Source organism: Bombus impatiens, unplaced genomic scaffold (genome assembly GCF_000188095.3).
Source record: "Bombus impatiens unplaced genomic scaffold, BIMP_2.2 scf_0494, whole genome shotgun sequence".
NCBI lineage: Eukaryota > Metazoa > Arthropoda > Insecta > Hymenoptera > Apidae > Bombus > Bombus impatiens.
In genome coordinates this window covers 168,302-191,695 of record NT_176913.1, presented here as the reverse complement: position 1 = coordinate 191,695, position 23,394 = coordinate 168,302, and the positions used below count along the sequence as shown (strand labels likewise).

General features: G+C 39.2%; 1 protein-coding gene and 1 long non-coding RNA gene across 4 annotated transcripts in view; both read left to right on the top strand.

Annotated features, from left to right (window-relative positions):
• LOC100744184 overlaps window positions 1-23,394 on the top strand; it is a 174,900-nt gene that overhangs the window by 122,158 nt on the left and 29,348 nt on the right. The gene's annotated exons all lie outside the window — the stretch shown is intronic.
• Window positions 15,905-20,524, top strand: LOC112213162. Its single transcript, XR_002947045.2, has 2 exons — window positions 15,905-17,180; window positions 17,750-20,524. It is a non-coding gene; the product is annotated as an uncharacterized LOC112213162 (long non-coding RNA).

Sequence of the window (23,394 nt, the reverse complement as noted above, 5' to 3'; positions counted from 1 at the left end):
GTGGCGAAGGAATTACGTACTTGTGTTCGCGAATAATTACACCGATTAAATGGGAACTGATGAGGGGCGAACATTTTCTGGTCACCTGCCGGCTTGTCTATGTACAGTGACGAACACAAAGACCGCATTTTCACAGATCAGATTTTCCTATAAAATCCTGCGTAAATCTTTAAAACGTAATTTTTGAAACTGAAATATTTCGTAATTTTCTCATTATCATTGCGGGTAGCTGTACAATAACAATAAATAATAAACATGAAATGTAAAATTACACTTAGTACACAGCTAATACAAGAATCCCCACTTTTCAAAAAAAAAAATTCAAAACTTTATAAAACAAGCGAAGTTGTGCCAATATTTTTGTTCCTCACTGTATACATACTTTACGTAATCAGAGCCGACGGGATGCATACTTGGGAAACTTCCGGTTCCAAGAATCGCTCATGCCGATATCTTCCTTCTTCTTTTACTCTTTTTCGTGTCTTTTTGTCCGTTTTCACTCATGGAGTACTGGTTCGCTGATTCTAGTAAGGAAATACGAAGTTACACTGGAATTTATACGTTATATAAAATCGATCCTAACGAGACTAATTGAGGAGTCGAATTATCCGCCGGAATGAGATTACCTCAGTCTCGTTTTCCGAAGGATACGAGCTTATTAGATGTTTTGCGAGCAGAACGTCGAATGTACTATTATTAGAAATTGTGCTGATCCTTACTCAATAACAGCCCTAGTCGTATTCGGTTTCTTCTGAATTAAGGAATAAGTGAATGTTGAATTACCATACATTAACCTTTTAATATTTATTCTTAAGGAACATTCATATTTTGTTGACTGTCTTATAATCGACCTATTGCGTATATGACATGAACTCTTCGTAAACTTTCCGTATAGATTATTCTAATTACCTAAAGATCATGTTTGACGTACATCGACGAATTTCTAATGTTAATAATTATTCCTTCTGCCAATTTGTGACGGCGAAGGAAGAAGAATTTTCTAAGTACATAAGTTCAGAACACGATAAGATAACATTCAAATTTTCTAATCCAGAATTATATAAACTTCCTTGGCTGTGTTTGTTACACAGGCCATTTATCATTGTATTATGTACCAACGGATACGCCAAAAAGAGACCATTAATAGACAGCAAACAACCTACTTTTACCAGCACTGCAAACAAGCGTAAAACATCCAATAATCATACCGGAAACATTAACAACCCGGCATAAACCACTTGAAAGTTACGCACCGAAAAACGTTTATGTTCAAGAAAAACTGTTGTACAGTTGCTTCACCGATAGAAAATTAGCATTAAAGAGAGCAAAATCGAAGAGCGTAAAATGCAGACAAGATAACCAGAGACAACTAACCTCGTGAAAGCGTTCGTTTCCTTTAGTCCGTTTCTATAGCTGATTCATTACAGCAAAGAGAACATTGAAAAATCTAAATTCCCCGCAAGGGACAGAATTTCATGGACTAACGGCCGGCCAATGAAATCATTGAAATTTCCTGCCACGTGCAGGCTTACGTCTCTCGAAGCGACACGGACATCGTTCAGCAGGAAATTAGCTCGGTTCCCGGAGAAGATAGATTCGAGACAGAGGAGAGGGCACACGCGAACCCCGGATTCCCGGGAAACTGATCGTTTCCGGTTGGATCGTCGGCCACCATTTCCTTCGATTCCTTCGGCCGTCCTGGCTAATAACACGCCAATCGAAAAGGAATTGCTCTGGTCAGAAACGCAGGCCAGACACTCCCAAGGGCTATGCCGCGCCCTCTGGCGCTTTCTGCGCGAAGCTACACGCGATTCAGATTAATAACGGCCGTTCGAGTCAGGGAAGGCCCCCTGTTAGGGCAACAGGAAGCGGTGCATGGGCGGTGAAACAAGCCGCGTTTTCATAGGCAATTTGCCGTGCAGTTGGCGAATCAGATACGAAGCCCTTGATCACGATCACGTGGTGAAACGCACCTTGATGAGAAATCGAGAGGGTGAGAACGAGCCGCGTGTGTGCATGCACTTCTGGTGTTCAACCTAAATGGAAGGCGAGTCGAATCGATGCGGGAGTTCGATCCCTGTTCAGTTAATTTAGATCTGTTTATAGGATAACTGTTTTATATAAGTGAAGATTCCCGAGCGGGAAAGTGATGGTGTCAGGTGAAAAAGCGTTCGCGAATTATGAGGCAAAATTTTTATCAAGTGCGAGTTATTGTAAGATGAGTGACCGGAGGTGTGATATCTTCAGATGTGGTTCTGATACCGAGAGAAAAAGGTTTCTTTCTTAAGTTCCTATATGTATCGCAAGAATCTGACGAAGAGAATATATGAGGCTCTGTTCGTTGATTTGAATTAATTGCTATGCATAGTGAACACCTATCATGTGGGGTTATGATTTACAAATGATGAATTAAAATATTTTGATAAATTCAGGCAACAAATCATCTAAAAGAAGATAATGTTTAAGATTGACCGCGTTATCATCATTCTATCTAAATAAATAACTACCAAATAATAACAATAAAAGAATAATATTTTACAAAATCATTGGTGGATGTAAGAGTCACGATGTAGTCTCACTTGGAATCCTGAGACAATCCTGATTGGGGCTGACCATCCTGCATGTCGCAATGTTGTAATTCCATCTGTCAAATTTATATCAAAATTCACCGCCCACCAGCCATTATGCCCCACTTTCTTCCTCGAACTCTTTTTCTCGGCTCCGTCCATCCGTGTCCATCGTTCCCTTTGTCCAAGTCTGATCTCCCCTCCGCCCACCAATCGCGTAATTCACTGGCCAAGAAAAGAAAGTGGAGCGTAATATCGGCTTAAGTCGACCACTGAGCCGGAGATAGTTTATTATAGGTACGGTGCTGGACCGATGTACGGCGTGCGAGATATATATATGACGCGAGGAGGGCATCGAAGGGAGTTTCTCCACCAACCATAGAATACAGAAAGAAAGAGAGAGAGAGACAAAGACAGAGAGAAATCGCAAGATTAGCAGCTGATGAAAAGGTGGAGCTTCACGAGATGACGTTTTAAGTGCCGATGAAATTGTACAGCGATAAGTACAGCCTCCGATACACTACCACTAGCAATGGGGTTACGTAGCGTCCCATTATCCATGCAAGGAGTACACGCACACGCGTCTTCTGTCCCCGTCTTTCTTGCCGATGAATCTCTACCTTCTATGCGTGCATACGGTTACTTCGCTCTAGAATATAATGCCACTCTCTGTGTCCGTTCGCTTCGAGCATGAGAACCGATTCGCCATGGGAAGTTGGTATCGCGTATCGATTGGTCAGACGCAAACGCGCCCAGTTAGTAAGAGAAGGAGCGCACAGCGACGGGGGTTCCCGTGCGAGCGAGAGAAGAAGAGAGGGCGCTGCTCGCGGCTAGAGGAAATCCCCGGAGGAATGGATCTCCCTGCAGGTTTTATATGGGCCCTTTACGTGGATTTATCGCCGCTCGGTGGACGCCGTTGGCTCCGAGGAAGAAAGATAGCGAGCAAGAAAGAGAGGCGAATAGGCACAGGGGAAAAATAGAGGAAGACACGCGCGTTGTACTCTACGTGGGATAAGATACTTCACGGGACGTTAACGTAGCGCTGCCGCGGAGTGATCAAGGTGAAAAGGGTTCAGGGCAATTGTCCACTGTTACTCCGTCGTAATAGACGTTCACCGAAAGCTTTTATTCCGTCGAATAGGCTCGCGCGCTCTTTTGTCACCTGTATCGGCCACGCGTAAATCAGCCAAGGCTCTTTCTTCCTTCAGTTCCTCTCTCTTTTAATGGTCTTCCAACCACGACCGCCTGGTGATTGATGCTTCTTTCCCGGTGAAAGCTCATCGCTTTGTCAACCCGTTCGCGGCAGACGCTCGTGAATTTATTTAATCCGATGATTTAGGGGCTTGCGATGCGCAGCCTGGGTCAGTAACGTGATTTAATATTTTATTCTTCGACGTCTTTCGACTAAGATTCCTTAATAAATCTTTCTAAGTCGTTTTGTTTCTGTGATATAATTACCTTGATTTATTGCGTTCTTATATTTCGTAAAAACATGATAGTTACATTTTTGCTGATTTTCAGGTTTCGATTTATGAATAGAAATTATAACACACTTGAAAATAGAAACAAAGCTTTTTAGATCCAAAGCTATATGTGCTTTAAAAGTAATTTGCAGCTTGAAGGAATTTGTAAAGAACCAAACATATAATTATTAAAACAAGCAATACTTTTAAAATTATAATGAGCGTGGGACGACACATGTTTAATTCCGACATCAAATAAAAAGACAATTCTCGTAGGATGGGACTAGTTGAAAACGTATTGAATTTTGAAGCTACTATAAGAAATAGAAAATATACAGAGTGGTTGGTAACTGGTGGTACAAGCGGAAAGGGGATGATTCTACGCGAAAAAAGAAGTCAAAAATATAGAATAAAAATTTTTCGTTCGAGGCTTTGTTTTCGAGAAAATCGACTTTGAATTTTCGCTCGGTACGTGTGCACTTTATCACGTCTCGTTATAACGGATTTCACTGTAGATCGTTATCTCGATGGAAAAATTAAAAAAAAAATTTAAAAAAAAATTGTTATTCTATATTTTCGACTTCTTTTTTCGCGTAGAATCACCCCCTTTCCGCTTGTGCCACCAGTTACCAACCACCCTGTATATAATTTATTGCTTTCTCTATAATCTTCATATAGCGAAAAGTTTGTAATTTGCAATAAAAATAAGACGAGAAAACTTTGCTATTGCATCATAATCTGAGTTAAGGCAATTTGTAACAAAATCTAAAGACGAATCATTGCTTATAGAGCTTTTCATAGTTGTGGTCGCCATTTTTCGGCGCACTTCAAAGCATTTCTAGGCTGTTTCTTACAACGTAGTGCCACGAAGTATGTATCCCAGTTGAAACAAGCCTAACTCACGTTCCTTCAGAGGTCGTTCCTTATCCATGAAGCAGCTGTAAAGGCAGTAGGCTAAAACGTTGCTCGATAAAGCATGCAGGAACGCGGCGACGAACCTCTGAAGAAGTGTAAGCGTGAGATAAGTAATCCTCCTATCTTAAATGCGTTTCGCCAGCTATGCTATGCGAAACTTTGTCAACCTACCATGGCGAACACGGAATGATTCGTAAGTTGTAATACGTTTGAAAAGCTTTGGTAGGCTGTACGGTGGAGATATGAACGGTGGATACGAGGTATGGTTTAAATTATCCTGAGAGGAGCAGCAAAGGGGGCATAGAATTGTGCCAGATAACTACTATATATAAATACTATATTGTATATATAAATACTATAAATACTGCAGATAAAAGCGTTATTGCGGTAATATGTCTGTGTAGCCGCGAATGGAAAGGAACGCGTATTTTCCGCACAAATACATGTATTATTGGAACGAAACAAATATCGTGGAATCACTTGACCGGACCTGTATCAAATGGCTTCTTCTGGTTCTAGATAAATGCACTAAATACTGCTAATTTACTTATTTTTTTTTTTTTTTTTTAGAAGATCAATATCTTAAGTATAGTTGTTTAAGTTAAGCGTAATTGTTAATAGAAAGTCATTCTCGTAGACAAGATTTAGAAGATTAAATCATATAAACGAGCAAAAATTCCGCGAACTTTTTACATTATACCAAACTCAAATATATAATCGTTATTTTATGTATTATCTAATTACGAAACAAGCAGTAAGATAGTATGTAAAAATATAATATATTAAAAAACGTAAATAAAATATTAATAAATTAATAAACGTAAATAATATATGCATTACATAAAATAAAATACAAAACAACAATAAATTTCACAATTGATAACGAATACGTAAAACTTGTATGAACCCAAATAATAGCAAGCAGAATGGTAATAAAATCTAGTTATGGAAGGTCTACCATCTTATCAACAACAAATACCTGTGATTAAAAATCCCCAAGAAAAAGATATAAACAAGGAGAATGATGAATATTAAGGAACCCTCAAGATCTCCAAAATATATTTTCACGGGTGACCCATCAGTAATATACCAAGCTGAGATCTGAAAAGTCTGCCAGTCATAAATCTGTGAGCCGCGTGGCATCTTGAATTTCAGAGGTGCACGAAATTTTCAGGGCACGTTCACCGTAAATCATACCCGTATCTCTGCGGCTTAGTTCTTAGCACAGTGAATTCCCAAGATTTTCAAAACGATCCGCCTTTAAACCCCATCGTATATACCCTTCTCGAATTCTCGTCCAAGAGGAGGCAGAGCCAGAGACAAGTGGCCGTCGAGTTCTCGTAAAGTGATCCAAGCACCTGTGCCAGAACGTTGGAAGAGCGGCAAAGCATAGTAGATAAATACGCGAGAGCGGGAGGTGCACAGGACGTGGACTCGCGCCAATAACGACGGCAGATATAAAGGTGCCGCCACCATATGGCCGGTAGAGGCCGACGCGAGCGTTGCATAATCTTTCTCCTCTCTGTTGGTGCGCTGCGGCCGCGAGACGATAGCCAGACAGCCGCGTGTCACGCATCTGTCTGTCCTCGCGTTCGCCGCGAACCGCGCCGCACAACGCGATGCGTAGCTAGCACGCTTTATGGAAAATGCGCGCGCATACCGCGCATCCATGTACCTGAATACGTCGAATGCCAATCGTGTAGCGGTTAACCTCTTCGGTAACAGAGCTTCACTTGTGAATACCGAGGAAAAAATGTTGTTATAAGTGAAATACCGTAAAAGCAGTTTAATTCCTTCAGTGATACGGCCGGACCTGGTTTTTGGCAAAATAAAATATGAATATGCACTCGCAATTATCTATTATGCTTTTGCTATGAATCTTTCGACTTCTAGTTTCTCGAATCTAAAAGTCAGATTGCGACTCATCCTTATTCATAACTATACTGCGAATTTTTATGCATTTGTGCGGGATTTGAAGGTATAAAATTGCATAGAATGCATGTAATATAGATATATAAAATATGTAATGTATAGTACGTGTTGTAATAGTAGGTGAACAGGTTTTCTATCTAAATCTCATTTTTATTTATCTTGATAAAAATGTGCATTTTAGTTAACTAAACTTGTTTGGCCCTTAATAGGTTAATCGCATCTAACTAGGAACAATATGGTGAGTGCGTGCTCGAGAAGTAATGACTCGACGTCTCATCGCGGAATTAGGGTAAGGTCATTATCGTTGACCTCCGCGTGCCCTCGATCATCGAGTCGTCCAAGAACGTCCTCCGCGGTTCCCGATATGGAATCAAGTTGCCCTAGTTGCATTCAACGTTATCCTTCGTGTCCACCTTACAAGGAGAGGCTGTTGTAAGCAAGCGTCCCCGCGCTATTTATATACCGCGATGAATAAGATCGCGAGAAAATGTGCCAGAGCGCCTTGAGAAATCCGCAAATGATCCTCGAAAAATTTTGTTCGCTCGTTAAGAACCAGTTGTCATCTCTGTTATTCTGTTGTACATACATGGATGATTCATCGTATTTTCGAGGTAATAAAGAAAAAAGTACTGCAACCTTCGAACGTGAGGTGACTTCGAAATGTGAAATATTGTCGCGTTGGTTGTCTGTACTAATTGCAAGATAAACATTTCATTAGTAGTTAAAAGGTAATGATACGAGATTTACGCTGGTTCTGATGGACTTCTGTGGAGGTATATTATAAAAAGTAAACTAAATTTATAAAATCTCATTTGTTTTACTATCAAATCTGTTACCGTCAAGTAAGGGTATTTATTAATACTAGTAACTCCTAATCTGTAACTTGTAAAATTTCGCTATTTACACCAACTCAAAACTACACGACGATCCCAGGGCATGAAAAGTTCAATTCTAATATTTTCCAGATATTTATTTCAAGCCAGTTATATACTGTGCTTCTCTCAAGCTCAATTAGATCACTCACAATCTAATCAAAAATGTATTTTTCCTTACGGAAGCATTATATCGAGTCTATTCATCTTACACGTCATTTCTGTTTTCAGTTCTCCTAACCAATTACATCTTTGGCTTCAACCTACTTATATACTTAGACCGTCGGTTAAGCTGCATGAATAAACAACTTCTGACGCATATATCAAACTCAAAAAGGAAAAACAGCTTCGAAGAAGGTGCCGGTGATAGTTCGCGCGCCCCTCATTAATCAGTATCAAGTTGTCCATGTCAGGTTCAAAGACGGGACTCGCCAGATGGCGGTGTATGTCTCGGGTAGAAGAAAAGTCCCTAGGGTCTGTACCAAGGGGAAGGGTGATACGCGATTAGGCTCGTTTCTAAATGCAGAAAGTGCAAACGCCTCGCCGTGGGATCAGAAACGCGGCATTCCACGGCTATGCATAAACGGTCGGCATGGTCTGCAGTTGCCCTATGAGAAGGAGTAGTAAATTATCACCATAATAACCCCATGGAAGCGGATTGGATTTCTCACACAGTCTCTCCTCGCCACTCTGTCGCTCACTTCGTCTCTGTTTCTCGTTCGTTTCTCTTGCCCATTTCCTCCTACGCTTAGCAGCAACAGTGGACCGTCTCTCACTGCAACCGTTTACGCCATTCGCGGTGTTTACACGCGGTGGTGGTTTTATAGGAATGTTAATGGATGACATTCCACCCCCCGGACGAAGAAAAAGGTGAAGTCGTCCGGCCTGTCATCTCTCGATGCTTGTCATTTCATGGCGGGTTTCATGACAGTTACTCGATTATGACCTCTTACCTTCTATCCTGGGTGATCGCGTTCCTTTCCTAGGAACAGGCGCGTTGCAGTTATTGTTTAGAGATACTAATGTTTGTGATGGTTGGATTTTCTTAGAATCACTACGTTTTAATGACAAGAGATATTGGTTTCCGTTTAAGGACTACTCTTTGGTAGTAGCAATGTGATCATTTTAACATTATTTCATATTCGTCTCTGATGACTTGTACAGTAACGTCTCATAATATAATCTAGAAGGTTTGCAATTTTGCCATCAACTTACACGCAGTAATTTAAACCTCAGATTACAAATCGGAAACAAAAATGGACCAACCTCGATACTCAACAAACCGAGTAGCACTATGTTTACAGTGGATGCGCGATCTAACGAATGAAACATATGAAGATCGAAATTCGTGTACATACTCATAAGAATTCTTCGATTCTCTTCATCATTACATATCGGAAGCTTGACCGTGAATTAGCACCGCGCGTCAGGCCAGGTGATAAACTACAATTAGAGGACGCAACTACCATTTCCCTCTCTTCTTCTTTTCTCATATTTCCATCTGGACTCGCGCACGATGCATATCGACACAGCCACCGCGTGCGTAAAAACGCGTGCTCGTGGATGCAGAACGGATTTAAGGGTCGTTTCGCGGTCGGGGATCGGCTCGACTATGAAGCAATTATACGCTTCTACGAATCCTGTGCGCGATTGTCAACGGCCTCGTAATTTCTCGTCCAGGTCAAGCCTCCTTCTTCACGCGAAACTCTTTCCCCCTTTTTCTTCGCGACCTTCCTTTTTCCAGAATATTACTCGCCTATCTCTCGTGTGCAAAGTGAATGCAATTTAATTGGCGAAACTTCCCTGAGAATCCCATTTTTCCCGTACTGGGATCGTATGTAGTACTTGTTAAATAAGAAGGACTGCAAGAGGTTTATGAGAAAGGAGAAAAGAAAATGAAATTGTGGTGAAAGATAGATGGACCTGCGGTTAGATTAATATTCCTTGAATTTGTTTCCATAATTCGATCTAATCTAATGTAATTAAAAATTATGGTAAATTTATGATTTCTAATTTTGAATTATTAGACGAGCCATAATTATTAGGATATTTACTGATATTTAGTAAAGATTGAATACTTCTGATAGCTCTCATTATCTAATTATTTCATTTGCTTCATATGTGTCGTATAAGTACTAAAGAGCTAGAATAAGTACTAATAGAATAATAAGTACTAAAAGTAATAATAATAAGTACTAAACAGATTAATTTCTTTTTTAGAATTTACCAATAAATGTAATGACTAAAAGATGTCCTAGTATAAGTGTTCTAGTATATACTTAAAATTACAAGTACCTAGGTACATTCGTATTACTCTTCCAAACATTTCCTAATATCAACAACCCTTTAACTTTAAAGTATGCTCCATACACTTATGTTATCCAGTAATTATTCCAAAATTTTCAACGAAGAGAAAAGTTGAGTAATCATAGCGTCAACTATTCCGTGTGTAAGTCGCGTAGGGCATTACGGGCACAGGCGTAACGTCTGTTAGCGGCGACGCCTTATCTCATCCCATCTCGTTTCTTCCGTCGTTGTAATTGCGAGGTCTCTCGGGGCCCGCGCCGCAGATGAGTTATATCGTCGGTGTACGGACTTGCACGGTGGGCCCCGCTGATGGGCCCAGTACCGAGGTGAGACTATTCACTGGTCCTGACACCTGACGGCCAGCGTCCAGAAAAGGGATCGAGCACTCTTAGGGACCGCATGTAGGAATAGCGATCCCTAACACCGCTATATTTACACATACGATTTATTTCTGGCGATTGTAATGTCACCTTGGAACTATTTGGCGTGTTAAAGACAGATTTTAGGAGAAATAGAAGTTGTTTAATTCTTGAATAATATGATGGGCATAGAGAGAATCTTATCTGGATATCTGTGGTCTAAGAGTTATTTGACGAAAAAATAAACTGAGGTCAAAGGTTGTTATACAACGAGCACGAGCAAAATGTATATGAAGAATAATAGAGAAACAAAGATACTAATAAAGATATTTAATAGAGAATAAGTTTCTATGAATATGAACTCATTTTACAACTAACTTCAAAGAATCTTTTCAAAAACACAACTTTTTATAGCAACATAGAGTTTAAAATATATTATACAATATGGAATAGAAGTATCAGCTCAGAAGTAAAAATTGTTGAAAATGTTATGTGAAAGTTGCTCTTGTTATACAGGTCAATAAAAGGAAACCCAAAGAATGAAATTCTAAGAATCATATTGTGTATTGTAACATATATATATATATATACATATATATATATATATATATATATATATATATATATACACACATATATATATATATATATATATATATATATATATATATATATATATATATATATATATATATATATATATATATATATATATATATATATATATATATATATATATATATATATATATATATATATATATATATATATATATATATATATATATATATATATATATATATATATATATATATATATATATATATATATATATATATATATATATATATATATATATATATATATATATATATATATATATATATATATATATATATATATATATATATATATATATATATATATATATATATATATATATATATATATATATATATATATATATATATATATATATATATATATATATATATATATATATATATATATATATATATATATATATATATACACACATATATATATATAGGTATATATATATATATATACATATATACATACATATATATACACATATATATATACATACATATATATATATATATATACCTATATCCTAGCAGAATATTGTTAACTTCTTATAGTTGATACTTCCTTAATGAAACCACATGATAGTTCGTATACCACTTCTATGCCCTACAATAGTAACTTCCTGAACAACTTCAACTTCTCTTCCCAGCAGCATTCCAATCTAACGATCTCGTTCGTTTCTCTCATTTCCCACGATATCCGCATAAAAAAGTCTCTCGTTGTCCTTCGTCACAGTTGTGCATAATACCATTGATCTTTATTTTTTCCCGCGCAATTTGATTGCGCCATCGATTTCTCATCGAAAAAGGAAGTCTCTATCGGCACGTGAAGACGATTTTCCTTTCAACGAAGAAGAGAACGTGGCGTTCTATGACGATCGCGGCGAACAGCCCTCGCTTGAAAAGCATCGGGACGTCTTTCTGGTCTTTATCACGAACAATACCTCCGCGAGAGGTATATTATAGCCCTTGTTCGCGTTTGACGCGAGACTGCGCGCGCAGCGTTCGCCGCGCATGCGCATGGGCATAGCGGACGTGCTTCGCGATGATTACTTTCGCAGAAAGTCGAGATAAGCGAGTCAAGAATAACAAAAAAAGAAACTCCGAGCCGGATCGATAATCGCCCGATTTCAATGCGACCAGATACGCTTTTATGCGTAGGCCGCTATCATTTCTTCATATATATGTAACTATATTGATCATCCGAACACAACGTGAACAAAGACTGCCATATATATATATGTATATTGCACTCAGGGACAAATGTGATGCTCGAGTTGACACGCGCAGTATGTTGATCAAGTATCTTAGAAGTTTCAAGTTGTAATAATTTACCGAGTCCACTTGAGACCTTTCGAATCGTTGTCGCCTTCCTCCCACCACTCAAACATTGTTTAAATATTCCTATACCTCAAGGACCACCGTTTGTCGTTCTACCAGATAACAAGGACGAATAGAGAACGGAGAACGTCGAAGTCATGATGGGTCTGCGTTTTTCAAAAATGTAAAGCGAGACTAGTTATCCATGTTAAAGAATTATGTGATTGCGAAAAGCATTCGAACAGGTCTAGAGATTTATTGGTAAGACAAGTTTTAATAATAATTTCAATTTTCTACTTAATCCAGAAATTTTCTCTTTAAATCAAATGTTCATATAAATTTGCAGACCGTAAGTAAAGTCTTGCACGACATTAAGAAATTAAATTGAACCACTGAATCCTTTTTGGTATTCGTAAATATCGATTAGCAGAGAAAGAGATGACACGAGCTCGTAAAATGTTGAACATACGACGAATGGTAATTACGACTTTCACCAAAAGCCGAAGGTACCAATTAATCCTTCCTAGGAGGAATGTAGATGCGCAAGAACAGGCTACATATCATCTGATTTATAATGCCGCGTAGTAAAAGGCATTCGCCCTAGGAAGCGCGTTCTAATTGGAGGTATGTTTTTCCCGATCGGGGTCGCCGATGTATCGTACCGCGCGTGCGTACATGTGCACCGGAATTTATGCCCGGTTATGTCGTGTGTTTTAAGGGATCGTCGCTCGAGCGTAATAATTTACGAGCGCTAAACCGGAAAAGATGGAATAACACGCGTGTAACGCCGATGTCAGCGTCAGTCGATGTTTTCCTGATTAACTGGGTCTCTGAACTCCTTTTAACCTCCTAAAGCAAACGAAGTCTTAGTTAACTGAATTATTATTAATTTCGTCTATTTAATATTTGATATGATTAAATCTAACCATACAACCTAATATTATATGAAGGAAAAATTATAACCAGAAGGGAGATTCAGAATGAGCTCCTAGTATATGACATTATATGTTTACATTACATATTATATGTTTGTAACAGGAAGAAAAACAGGACGACGGTGGCTATGTGGTTACTGTAGCTGACTGCAAGCAGGTTGGCGGTTCAAATCCATTCGCCCCTGGATTTTGACATAAGTCTGTTCAAGATCAGAAGTAAAATGTGAATTCGTACTTGCGCGACGCAGTTTGTAGGCTTAGGTCTCTAGATCTTTAACATTTACAAAATATAATGAGGAGAAGTTTAAGACGAAGGGGAAATTACCTCCTGAAATGTGAAAAATAAAAAAAAGCCTACCTATGAAAACAACATAGAAAAAAGAAAAAAACAAGAAGAAAAATACGCTTGTTCAAATGGAAATTAACAGTCTTAACTAGGAGTAACACGAAAAGAATTTTCGGTAGCCTGTAACAAGACTAATTCTTTTTTTCTTTATCCCCGAGGGACCGAACTAGTCGAGTCGATCCAGTTACCATTTCCAATCGAGATGGAATTCGATCCTTGGTTATAAATAGGACCAAGAGTGAAGGTAGTACACAGCCGGTCGGTATCTACCAACAGGCTGGATAGCAGTACGCACTTCGCCAATCTGCAGGATAGCCGATACAACTCGCACGCAGCGGTTTAACAACCGGGTCAGTGTTTTTCGCTCTAGTTGTGTTGATATGTATAATCTTAGTAATTATATACCACCACTGTGAAGATTTACCTGACGTTGGGCAAGGAGAGGCTCTGTGAATTCTCACAGGTGAGATAGGGAAAAGACGAGGGGCGAAGGTATATCCACATTTTATTCCGTGCACCAATCACAGCTGATTGGTGCCGACTGTTATTTGTCGGGGCTCGAAGAAAAAAATCCATTCGATAGTCTACTCCTACGTGTTCGTGTGGACCGACCAAACGGATATATTGTTAAGGGCGAAAATTACAGACAGCCGGCCGTTGGAACTCTACCGAAATAATTATTCGGCCAATCGGGATCGATTATTGTACTCGTTAACCGGTCGGCTAGTATCATTACCGGAATTATCTTCCATCCTGACTGTATTACTAAATCGAAATCATTAATGATTTCGTTGTAACTAATTTCCAACAATCGTACCGCCAGCCTTTTTAAGATACTTATGAATAGCGTATTTCTTTCCTTCAAACAGAAATATCATAATCGTTTGGAATAATACAAAATGACGGAATTATATCCGGTTGTTCGTGATGCAAAATTTGTTAAAACTTTTATTCATCAAGAAATAACTTCGATTGCTAAACTATGAAAACTATGATACGAATTTCAATCATTTTAAAATGGCAATTCATGAAGGCTTCTAACATTTAGTCGAGAAGTAAGGTAGTCCTATTTTTTAATTATGTTTTATTTTATCCTTGTAACTTTGTTTCAATGGTCAAAATGTATTGAATCTGTTGAACCATCTATTGACGATGCAATTAATATTATTTTTAAGAAAGTTATAAACAATTGAGAGCTTTTATTAAAAATTCAACCACTTTGCAACAACCTGATATTATGGACTCGTCATATTGCGTAGACCACACATTCGAATGGAAATTCAATGTGTTGGTAAACTCGTTAAACTAATCAAGGAAAAAGGAGAAACTATGGAAATCGATTGTTAAGCGATGTTATTAACTGATGCTACGTGAACAGTTCTCGACAATTATTATCCACCCTTTACAATGTTGCAGTATGTCTAGTGACACGCGAAACATACGAAACGGTCAATTTTAGCCCATCGCGAACCTGCGAATCATCACTAGTCTGCGTTTATTCGTATAATTTAGCGTACTAGTAAATCGCGCGGGAAATACTCGCGCGACAGAACCAGTTCGTCCGCATCGAGCCTTAAGGTTACGAGGAGTGATCGATTGGCGCGCATTCTGACATCGTAAAGGGAAGATGCACATGCACACGCGAACGCCTCTCGAATTGAGAAAGGGGATCTCCCAGAGAGAATGCAGAATAGCATTATGTAACTTGCGTACGATCGTTAAGTCTGATTTTATATGACGGATGCTACGAGTGAAAGTTTGTCGAATTGAAGAAGAGAGTTGGACGACGTAAAAAGAAAAGCTATTTGACGTCACGTGAAAGTGGTACCTGTGTAATTATCAGGAAATCTGATATGAAAACGATAAGAAGAAAGATGTACACTTAAAAATTAAGAAGATATATTACAATAATAACAAGTAAAATCTATATGTTTATTCGTACTTATTTTACTTCTATAACTAAATTATATACGGGGTGGTTGGTAACTGGTGGTACAAGCGGAAAGGGGGTGATTCTTCGCGAAAAAAGAAGTCGAAAGAAAATATAGAATAAAATTTTTTTTTTCATCGAGACAACGATCTACAGTGAGATTCGTTATAACGAGATGTGATAAAGTGCACGCGTACCGAGCGAAAATTCAAAGTCGATTTTCTCGAAAACAAAACCTCAAACGAAAAATTTTTATTCTATATTTTCGACTTCTTTTTTCGCGTAGAATCGCCCCCTTTTCGCTTGTACCACCAATTACCAACCACCCCATATATTCGAATTCAGGGAAGTCTAACCTCTGCAAATCGAAGTTTTCTTTTATAAGTCAAAGTTTAAGCACCACTGCCTATGCAATTTGAAACGATAGATATATATTTATTTTACAATGAAAAATCGTATTCTAAATAGAAGTCTACCGTAAATTAATCATTAAATTTTAACAGTTAAAGTCTTTCGTAGAATCTCTACAACTCGAAAAGTATTAACTGTACGAATTCCCTTTAAACCAATTTGTTGAACCTCCCTTATTCAAAAAACTCGATAAGATGAAACCTCGAAAAATCAAAGAATTTTGCTATTCCTGGAAATTCAAGTTACCGAGATTCGATTATAGTTTTAATTTTCCCAAGCATCTCAACATCGTGGAGGGCATCCTCGGCCATGTTTAGCTTGGAGGCGCGTCTAAGGTATGCGTACCTCGAGCCTGGTATAATAAAGAAAATCCACGATGCAATAGCCGGAGCACAAAAGGACGAGAGAATAAATCAAAACGGCGTCGGTAATGCGCGGCTCGTCGACGCAAGAAAGGCTTTAAGGTATCAGAGTTTTATGCGGCATGAGAAATCGCTGATTTTCCCACGCGCGCAGTGGTACGCGCGCGCACAAGCGCTACCGGGACCGCAACGGAGGCGCAATCGCGTTTGCAAATGCGCCTTGAGGCCGTGTGCTCGCTCGTGCACTCGGGTGCCCGACGTTCGCGCTCGTTCCTTCTATCGGAAATATAATTGGCGCTTTGCAAATCCATTAACCGACCCCATGTGGCAGGTGGCGTTGCCGTATTACCGCCGCTGGGCCTGCTCGCTAGTAATTCATAGTTTCATGCTTTCCACTGCTTAAAGACTTAATGGAAGTTGCGCACGCATACGTTCCAAGTTGTGCGCGCATCGCCATCGTTATCTGTTACGCGTCTGTAGAAAAACAACCGTGCTCCCGTCCGTGAAAGATATAGAAAGTGTTATAACGTTTGCATGCTGACCAGGCCTTGCAACTCGTCGAGATAATCTATTCCCGGCCGTGCACGAGGCTTGTTTTCAGGGACACGTGCCTGCTAAACGCCGCTATAACCTCTCTAGGAGTTTCAGTCGAATGGAAGAAGGAACAAGCGATGATTTATGAAGTTTGCTCGACGCTTTGGAAACAGGGTGGAAAAAGGTGCTATATAAATAGACGACTTCGAGGGATTCAAATATTATTTACCTGTTAGAACAACGTTGGAAATGGGAGATAATTATAAGCACACGGTGATGTGCGTAATTTGAGTACCATGAAGATACTTATGTCAAAGTACATTTACCGTAAAGAGTAGTTACAATAATAGAGTAAGGTAGGATTGTTTGCGTCAGCTAAGCCTCAACGTCTTAAAATTCAGTCTCTCCTCCGAAATATAAATAATTTAAAAATTGTTTATAGCTGAATTTGAATAATTACCAGGCAAATTGCTTACTTAAATCAAACATCCTACAGATATCAATGACCCTAGCTCATCCTACTCTAAGGATATTTTTGAAGAGATTTCATAATCTTGTATCTATTAACAGTGATGTGTTAATGCGTTAAGCACATTTACTGGGAATTTTAATTCTAATGTCTTTTACAAAAGTCATTTCACCGTAATTCTTATAAATTAATGTCCAGTTATCAAAAACCCATTGTTTAAACAATTATATGCAACGTTTGACATATTAATGACAATAATTGTCTAATAGCTACATCTGATAATACTGAATAAAGCGTTATCGTGTAGTCATTTAAATTATGAATAGCTGAATATTCTATGCAGTAACGTTGCCGCTAGTGTCGAGATACGAAACAGATAACGTTAAAACTATAATAATGTTTACGTGGATTCATAGAGCTGGCGCGGAGCCCGCGCAAGACGGCAAATAGCAAGGCACAAAGATCCGTTCGTCCGCAATGCGATATAAGACCATGGGTTGGGTTAGATAGAGGATGCATTTGAAGCTACCATTAAGCCCGTGATTGATAATGCCCGCAGACCCGTTCTGCGCCATCGCGTCCGTTCGATCAAGGTCTCCCTGAGTATACCGATCGCGTAAAAAACGAAAAGCGCGTGGCGGCTGTGGCGCGCAACAACGCAAAATCACTGCAAAAAGCGAAAGAAGTGACATCGAGTGCACTGTCACCGACATTCCTCTTACAGCTCTATATCTACCTTCTCTCCGGCAAGAAACGATGATTAACAACGAAATTTCACGATACATGCATAATTTTAAGTTGGAAAAAATTAGCAACTGAACGTAATTGAATATTCATATTGAAATTCATGGAACGTTGGTATTAAATTGAAAAATATTCGTGACTGGGAATTTCGTTATTCTTACAATTAAGTATGAAAGAAGCGTAAAATAGTTTACTTTGCTAAGTACGTACTTAGAGATAAAGAATAGAATGTACGGCGTGTCAACGCATAAAAGAGATAAAAATAGCATCGTTGAAGCAGAGTATTCTTTTCATCGATGACGACGATGACGATGCAGCTGTTAACTAGCAAAATGCCATTATTTACCCAACCTTGACGATGAAAAGAGGGTAGGCAACTATAGCTCGGACTAAAATCTAGAAAACACGAGCGACAAAAAATGACTTGTGGTGAAACGACAGTGACGGAGCATGTGCTCTATGAGAATCATCTTTCGTCGGCGAACATCAGAGCGTCCAACCTTGCTTGGGAAAAACGCTAAACGAGGTATTTGCACGATGAGTCGACGAATCTTATACACGATGCACCCTTTGTTTTGCTTCGAAAAATCTATGAACGTGACGAGCCGTGTCAGGTATTTATCCTATTTTGCGAAATGGATGTGCATTTCATTAATTTTTTAACCTACTCTATTATACTGATATTACAGAGGAAAAAATCGGCTGAAGTGTTCGCATACTTACGAACGGTAGCGTATGTCTGTCTTACTAACATTACCAGCCTTAGTAACATTATAAATATTCCCTATTTTGTGATAGAAAGGCGATTCCTTAAAATTTAATATTTCACGCACAATTATCCACATCAAGAAGATTATAACGCTAAAGGGATAGAGACTGGTTGAAGAAGTTGGTTGCATGGATTTCTCCGTAACGGGGAAACGTAGCTTCCCCGAGAATAAGCCATCAGAAATTGCGCGAAAAGCATTATGACCGGTGCCAAGTTTCGTGTGGCACGCGAGAGATTACTTTCTGGAGCTCTCCGGCATACCTTCCAGTTGGAAGGTTTCCTCTAGCTCTAGGAAACGTCCGGATATGATAATAAGCGATGCTCGCGCCAACATTCTACGTTGAGCACGATTCGAACCCTCGGGGCTACGTACTGGGTTCGCATCAACAGCTCTCGGAGAACCAATCCTCTTCCCTGAAGTCGCTGTCACGACCACCTGGAACGTCTCTGTTCCGTGGATGGTCTTTTAAATCCCTAGCATCTTTCCAACAGTCACGCCTCCTCAGTTTGTTTCGCGTGCTTTCCAACAACATTCACAGTGTTCCCATGTTCTCCACGAAACAGCTATTTCTCGCAAAGAAACTTCGACTCTGGTGGAATATCAATGACAAATTCATACGAAGATGGTAAAATTGACTTTTAATGATGACCAGTGATTGCCACATCTGGAGATTTCCTTTTGTAAAAGTCATAATTGTTATAACGTCCTCCTTAGTTGAACCACTCATCTAGTATATTCTCATCTTTTAAGAAATGCTAAAATATCGAAGTTTCCCGTGTTTCATATTTTAGTTATATATATAGCGTATAACTGTTTGCTAGAAATTTGAAATTTCCTTAGATCTGTGATAAATGCGGTAAGATTGCTCCAAAGTAAAATACACTCATCTTCTCCGGTTAATAGGTTAAATAGAAGTCGTTAGCATTATTCTGAACTACGTTGGAATAGAACTAGAGAACACCAGTTTCTCCTAAAAAGACATACATTTCTTCGCATCGAACGATATCTCTAAGTGTAAATAGTAGACTTACAATACGCTTGTAACGATACAGGTGATACACGCGAGAGACCAAGAGATCCGCTTGTCCACGTAATTAAGTAAAAACTACGACGCGAAGGTAGGTCGCAAACGCGTCTTCACGTAGTAAACTCTTCAATTGCGCAAATATCTCGGAGCCTCGATGGAAGAAATTAGCATAATGCCGGGAAGCATTAGGCTCGTGAGCGCAAATTGTGCGGCGGGCATCGGCTCAAAGAAATACACAAGGGAATAAGGAGGAAGAGACAGGCTTATGTAGAGGGTGGAACAAGGAGCAAGGAGAAGAAACTAAAGAAAAACAAGGAAAAAAATAACAGGAAAAATCAGGAGCACGTCGTTTATTTTTATATGCATGAAAAGTCATCAGTAGTTGGCTGGTTGAAACATGAATAGGATCTGTCCACCGGAGAATGACTTGAGCAAACTGTCGCTAATCGTTACTGCCTGTGTGCGAAACGCGTCGTTTTTGCTTCTGATTCGCGTCTTGTTACCACGTTCAGGTAATTTACCACAGAAGCTCATATCAGGCGCCTTCGTGGGTTCCATGGAAGAAATCCAAGGAGTTGTACTATCCATGTAATCGTATTTATGGCAATACGTGATTACATTTCTTTTAACCGGAGGCAAGAAAGATAAAGGATATGCCTCCGTCATTTTTTCTTTTTTGTAGCGTTGGGATGCGCTATCTTATTAGCACTGTAAAGAAGGCGTGTAACCAGCGAAACAAAAAAGGATCGATAAAAGTGATCCTCGTCTTGTTCTTTTTAAACTGGAATGCATATATCATTTGTACATCCTGTTTAAATAACAAAGGGAAAGGAATATTTGCTCGTAATCGGTAAAAATTACCTTCACCTTCTTCTTTTTAAACCGGAATGCGTATATCATTTGTACATCCTGTTTCAATAACAAAGGGAAAGGAAAATTTACTCGTAATCGGTAAAAATTATCTTCAATTTCTTTTTTATAAATTGTAATACATACACATATCATTCTTGCATCCTGTTTAAATGACAAAGGGGAAAGGAAAATTTGCTCCTTTTCTCTGCTACCATATTGGTACTATTCCACCAGAGAACATAGCGAGAATAATTCCACTCATCTTAATAATGATACTTGATCGACGATATGACGTTAGAATCGAAAAAGAGTTCTCTAGCTCACCGTGAAAACCGAGAGCTCGTTACGCGATGACGACACATCGGAGATCCATCGAAAGTCCATCCCGTCTGAACGTGAAAGTGTTGCAAGAAAAGCAGGTTATTACAGGTAGTTACAGGTGGTTACAGGTAGTTGAAGTACCGCCAGCTCTCCTTCGCACTTCCTAAAGGCCGTTCCCCGGCCTACGAGCACGATCTCGACCGCACACTCGTGTGCTCCTTCCTTTCCCGTGACGCAATATATCGTGTCTTTCAAAGCAATTCCTGTGGTTCGAGACACCAATATGGACACGCGCGTATACACACAGAGAAAGAGAAAGAAAGAGAGGAGGAGACAGGTATACGTTTTCGTGCGGTGTAACTGACCTGTCTCGAAGAAACATAAGTTGCGCCGCGCGGAGACCGCAGACCTGTCCATTTCGTTCTTTTTCCCTTTCTTTTCTCGTTTCGTTGCCCTTTGCAATCGGAATGCCAAGCCGGCCAGCTGCAACGAAAGTAAATGCGCCGGGGAAGACATTGAATTAGCACGATATATCGTGCACGGTTTATCTCCTCCCGTGGCTTTCCTGACCGCCGGACAAATTCTTTGATAGACTGTGCGCCAGCCGTCTACGCGACTAAAATTACCACATTCACCGGCTTTACGACTGCGCGTAATTAAAAACTTACATTTTCATGGCTTCCCAACGTCTATCTACGGGTCTTTCTTCGTAGATCGTTTGATTAATGATATACGTTTTTGGGGAATAACGTTGTATCTAGTGACTTTTACAGTGTAGAATTACATATAGGGATATTAGTTGTTTTATAGGTTCAGCCATGTCACTTAGCATTTATGGTAGAACATGTTTTAATTAAAGAGATACCCTGTGTTAAGAGAAACGTAAAAGTTTTGTCACGTTATAATAGAATTTATTAGGAATCAACTACTTGTTGAGAATTATTATAACATGCTTTTAATCTTCTTCTTTCTAATCGTTTTTTTCTTTTTTCTTTTTTCACGTGGCGCTCGTGGTATGTGTTCACTTCCCATTTCAAGGTTTACGTTCTTACAAAACCTACTTATCAATACGAGCGAATTATTCGCAAAAATCCACAAACTAATTAACCTCTAAACCATTACTAAACAATATTGCGCAATCAGAATATAAGTTAGATTCTGCCTCCCTTAATTCCGCCATCCATATACAGCGCATTCATCAATTATCTTCCCGAAAAGCCGGCAACTTCCGGAAGTTGGTGCAAACTCCGAGCAATATTCAACCTCCAACCTTTCTAGCGGTTCATTACCTCCTCGATATTCTTGGAATTAATCACGCCGCGGCCTCGTTAATCATACGCCGATGATAACGCCGGGAAGAAAAGTGTTCCGAAGGAAACGAGCGGCGTAACCTGTCCCCTTCTCGCCCAGAAACACTTTCTCCCACAACGAAAAGAAGCGAGACGTAAATCCTGCCGGCATCCTAGACTGTCGATCTCTCGCGCGTGCAAAACGAACAAGCGTAACACGATCCCTCAGCGTGCGAAATAATCACAAACAGTTAACAAACTGGAGTTACTATCTCTGTAATTTTCGTGACTCAGTCTCGCTCCGAATCTTTTATAATTATGATACACAATTTATATTCTTACGTAATAAATGTTGTATGTTTCTTTTAATAAGAAACTTTCACAGTCCTCTGCTAATTGTGCTCTCCTCTGTATGCCGAGGATTCGAACTCGCGACGCGTCGTCTTCAGTTCTGGTACTTAACGAGCGTAGCTGACTGCCCCGCCTATATTCTTATGAATACAGCTAAAAAAATGGTTTCTATGTCAGTAGGTTTACGAGCCACGTCATTTTTACGCATTTCGAATTTCACGAGGAAAAGCACACAAACCGTTTACATTTTTCTTCTAACATTTGTACTGACTTTTATCTATTTAACGAGACGAATATACAGGGTGGTTGGTAACTGGTGGTACAAGTGGAAAGGGGGTGATTCTACGCGAAAAAAGAAGTCGAAAATGTAGAATAAAATCTTTTTTTTTTAATTTTTTTTTTTTTAATTTTTCCATCGAGACAACGATCTACAGTGAGATCCGTTATAACGTACCGCAGGCGTACCGAGCGAAAATTCAAAGTCGATTTTCTCGAAAACAAAGCCTCCAACGAAAAATTCTTATTCTATATTTTTTATTCTACATATTCTATATTTTCTATTATTCTATATTTTGAGGTTTAGGTGACCATCTTGCGTCATCAGCTGTAAAACACGTGTTCGTTGTAGCAACACTGAAGACCAGAGTTTTCTTATACCAGAGTATAAGGACAACTTGATGAACATAATGAGTCAACAGCTAGTGAAT